The sequence below is a fragment of the Homarus americanus genome, unplaced genomic scaffold, assembly GCF_018991925.1.
Source record: "Homarus americanus isolate GMGI-L3 unplaced genomic scaffold, GMGI_Hamer_2.0 scaffold13643, whole genome shotgun sequence".
In the NCBI taxonomy this organism is placed as follows: domain Eukaryota; kingdom Metazoa; phylum Arthropoda; class Malacostraca; order Decapoda; family Nephropidae; genus Homarus; species Homarus americanus.
The window spans coordinates 1-5,000 of record NW_024754308.1 but is presented as its reverse complement, the minus strand read 5'-3'; positions in this window follow the sequence as shown (position 1 = coordinate 5,000).

Below are 5,000 nucleotides of genomic sequence, written 5' to 3'. Positions count from 1 at the left end.
AAGGGCAGGGACGTAGTCAGCGCAAGCTGATGACTTGCACTTACTGGGAATTCCTCGTTCATGGGAAACAATTGCAAGCCCCAATCAGAAAAGGCTTTGAACAATTTACCGCTCCTCTCAGGAGAGCTTCGTTATTCCCCCACGCCTTCAATTAATAGCGCGTGCATTAGAACATCTAAGAAGACATCTGGTCTGTTGTGCTCAATCTCGTTAGGCTAGGTACGTATCCCTCTAAGAAGAAGTTGCGAACTGGACACCATTTTCTGGAGATCCGTCGACTACTTAGTAGGCCAGAGTCTCGTTCGTTATCGGAATTAGCCAGACAAATCGCTCCACCAACTAAGAACGGCCATGCACCACCACCCACCGAATCGAGAAAGAGCTCTCAATCTGTCAATCCTTCCGGTGTCTGGGCCTGGTGAGGTTTCCCGTGTTGAGTCAAATTAAGCCGCAGGCTCCACTCCTGGTGGTGCCCTTCCGTCAATTCCTTTAAGTTTCAGCTTTGCAACCATACTTCCCCCGGAACCCAAAGACTTTGGTTTCCCGGAAGCTGCCCGCCGGGTCATGGGAATAACGCCGGCGGATCGCTAGTTGGCATCGTTTATAGTTAGAACTAGGGCGGTATCTGATCGCCTTCGAACCTCTAACTTTCGTTCTTGATTAATGAAAACATCCTTGGCAAATGCTTTCGCAGTAGTTCGTCTTGCGACGGTCCAAGAATTTCACCTCTAAGCGTATGTCTGAATGCCCCGCCTGTTCCGATTAGTCATTGCCTCTGGTTCGAAAAACCAACAAGAGGCAAGTGAGGTCTATTCCATTATTCCATTTTGCATCACCATTCCGGGCCATTCCAAGCCAACTGCTCTGAGCACTCCTAATTTTTCCAGTAAACTCTCCGGCCACTCGGGACACTTTCGACAAAACATCCCGTGCGAGCAGTGAAGCAACTGTTCGGGGCGTGACAGTAAACACGGGCGGGTGCGTCAGTCGGAACTGAGATCAACTTCACAGGCTTTTAACATAACAACTTTAATATACGCTATTGAGCTGGAATTACCGCGGCTGCTGGCACCAGACTTGCCCTCCAATGGATACTCGTTAAAGGATTTAAAGTGTACTCATTCCGATTGCGAGGCCTCGGATGAGACTCACATCGTTATTTTTCGTCACTACCTCCCCGTGCCGGGAGTGGGTAATTTGCGTGCCTGCTGCCTTCCTTAGATGTGGTAGCCGTTTCTCAGGCTCCCTCTCCGGAATCGAACCCTGATTCCCCGTTACCCGTTATAGCCATTGTAGGCGCATAACCTACAATCGAAAGCTGATAAGGCAGACACTTGAAAGAAGCGGCGCCGGTGCGGAGACCGTGCGCTCAGCCCGAAGTTATTCAGATTCACCACAGGTGGGTTACGGACCGGGGCCCGACCAGTTTTGAACTAATAAAAGCGCTCTTCCCTTGCGGTCAGAGACCAATTGCATGTATTAGCTCTAGAATTGCCACAGTTATCCAAGTAAGTGGGTTTACAGATCCAATGAAACATAGCTGATTTAATGAGCCATTCGCGGTTTCGCCTTAAATCGGCTTGTACTTACACATGCATGGCTTAATCTTTGAGACAAGCATATGACTACTGGCAGGATCAACCAGGTAGCTGCTGCTGTTGGCGGCGCCTATCACGGCGGCCAAAATAGTGAGATTGAGAGAGAGGCAGAAGACATTGGGCGAGGGACCGCACGTTGGCCTTAGAGAAATAGCAAACCAGATGATCAGATCTAACTGCACCTTCTCTTGCTATCCTCGGCGCCGGCAGCGCCACCGTGTGTGCCAATCTCCTCCCTTATCCGCTCCTCTTTGCCCCAGCTCCAGCGAGGCAGCCGACATTGGGCGAGGGACCGCACGTTGGCGAATCTCCTCCCTTATCCGCTCCTCTTCTCTTTGCCCCAGCGAGGCAGAAGACATTGGGCGAGGGACCGCACGTTGGCCTTAGAGAAATAGCAAACCAGATGATCAGATCAAACTGCACCTTCTCTCGCTATCCTCGGCGCCGGCAGCGCCACCGTGTGTGCCAATCTCCTCCCTTATCCTCTCCTCTTCTCTTTGCCCCAGCGAGGCAGCCGACATTGGGCGAGGGACCGCACGTTGGCCTTAGAGAAATAGCAAACCAGATGATCAGATCAAACTGCACCTTCTCTGCTATCCTCGGCGCCGGCAGCGCCACCGTGTGTGCCAATCTCCTCCCTTATCCGCTCCTCTCCTCTTTACCCAGCTCCAGCGAGGCAGCCGACATTGGGCGAGGGACCGCACGTTGGCCAATCTCCTCCCTTATCCGCTCCTCTTCTCTTCTCTTTGCCCCAGCGAGGCATAAGACATTGGCCCATCTCCTCCTCTCTCTCTTTCTCTTACTGTTTGTGGGGACGTGGGCTCATGAGCGCCATCGTCGCCCAATATTGGTTAGGTTGTGTATTTCACGGGGGGGAACCGCCATCATCGTTGTTAGGTGATGGGGTAACCCAACGTGTGCTTTGACGAGTTTTGGCTGCTAAACTCTCTTTTTAGTATACTCGGCTCCCAGACTGCGCCCTGGTCGTGTTGAACCATGAGCGTTGTCTATGCACATTTAGGGTAGCCGTTTGCGCGTGGAATAGTGCAATGAATCTCGGTCAAGAGACGGTTGGGCGCTGCATTGAAGGCCGGCACAGACGCGAAGACGGGTTGATCAGCCAACGCAAGTCCGCTAAGTTGGGCAGACAGCAGACAGCTGTGATGGAAACTAGTAGGGTGGCGACGTGTGTGCCGAGAGAGAGACGGAGTAAATAATGTCCAAACGGAAGAGAGACCTGGCAAGTGTAATTGATAGATCGCGAGCCTACGCCCCATAAGCCCGCTCCACTGCCATTCCTCTGATCCAATGAGACTAAAATCTCTCTCCTTCTGCTCCAGCCATTGCAGGGCAGGGAAGCGACGGCAATTTTGGTTGTTGTTTTTGAATGCCGCGCTTTGCTTCGCAGAGGCGCCGAAGCGCTCCGCTTGTGGGCGGAAAATATTTCACACCGAATATGTGTGTGAAGGCGCCCTCTCCCCTTAATATAGTGAAATAGTGCAATCCAGCATACAAGGTCGGACGATAGGACATTCACCGTACCGCACCTCGAGAGTGGATGTTGTTTGTTGGGTAAGGTTAAAACCGGACTGTTCGCAGACAGCCGAATAAACCCGTTCCGGACTAATTGGTGGATGCAACATCATGATGCTGCTGTCGCGGAAACCGCAGTGGCGACGTGTTCGCCGAGAGAGAGTAATAATGTTCAATAGGGAGAGCGACCTGGCTAGTGTAATTGATAGATCGCGAGCCTACTCGCCATTAGCCCGCTCCACTGCCATTCCTCTGACCCAATGAGACTATTCTCTCTCTCGCTCTCCTTCTGCTCCAGCCATTGCAGGGCAGGGAGAGGAAATCGACGGCAATTTTGGTTGTTGTTTTTGAATGCCGCGTTTTGCTTCGCAGAGGCGCCGAAGCGCTCCGCTGGGGGGCGGAAGATATTTCACATCGAATATGTGTGTGAAGGCACCCTCTCCCCTTACTCTAGTGAAATAGTGCAATCCAGCATACAAGAGCGGACGATAGGACAGTCACCGTGCCGCACCTCGAGAGTGGAAGTTGTTTGATCGTTTGTTAGGCAAGGTTAAAACCTGACTGTTCGCGAACAGCCGAATAACCCGGTTCCGGACTTACAATAGACGCAACATCATGATGCTGCTGCTGTCGCGGAAACCGTGGTGGCGACGTGCGCGCCGAGAGAGTAATAATGTTCAATTGGGAGACAGACCTGGCTAGTGAAATTCATAGATCGCGCTCCACTGCCATTCCTCTGACCCCATGAGACTATTTTCTCTCTCTCTCTCTTCTTCTTCTTCTGCTGCTGCTGCTGCTCCAGCCATTGCAGGGCAGGGAAGAAGCACGGCAACAACTTTGGTTGTTGTTTTTGAATGCCGCGCTTTAGCCGCCCAGAAAGCGCCAGCGCTTCGCTGAAGGAATATTCCACACCGAATAGGTGTGTGAAGGCACCCTCTCCCTTAATATAGTGAAATAGTGCAATCAGCATACAAGAGCGGACAGGACAGTCTGCCGTACCGCACCTCGAGTGGAAGTTGTTTGAGAACCGTTTGTTAGGCAAGGTTAAAACCGACTGTTCGCGAACAGCGAATAACCGGTTCGAGACTTACAATAGAGCGCAACATCATGATGCTGCTGCTGTCGCGGAAACCGTCGCTCCACTGCCATTCCTCTGACCCCATGAGACTATTTTCTCTCTCTCTCTCCTTCTGCTGCTGCTCCAGCCATTGCAGGGCAGGGAAGGGAAAGCGACGGCAACTTTGGTTGTTGTTTTTGAATGCCGCGCTTTGCTTCGCAGAGGCGCCGAAGCGCTCCGCTAGGGGGCGGAAGATATTCCACACCGAATAGGTGTGTGAAGGCACCCTCTCCCCTTAATATAGTGAAATAGTGCAATCCAGCATACAAGGGCGGACGATAGGACAGTCACCGTACCACACCTCGAGAGTGGAGGTTGTTTGATCGTTTGTTAGGCAAGTTTAAAACCTGACTGTTCGCGAACAGCCGAATAACCCGGTTCCGGACTTATTGGTAGACGCAACATCATGATGCTGCTGCTGTCACGGAAACCGTGGTGGCGACGTGTGCGCCGAGAGAGAGTAATAATGTTCAATAGGAAGACAGACCTGGCTAGTGAATTTCATAGATCGTGCTCCACTGCCATTATTCTGACCCCATGAGACTATTTTCTCTCTCTCTCCTTCTGCTGCTCCAGCCATTGCAGGGCAGGGAAGGGAAAGCGAAGGCAATTTTGGTTGTTGTTTTTGAATGCCGCGATTTGCTTCGCAGAGGCGCCGAAGCGCTCCGCTGGGGGGCGGAAGATATTTCACACCGAATTTGTGTGCGAAGGCACCCTCTCCCCTTAATATAGTAAAATTGTGCAATCGAACA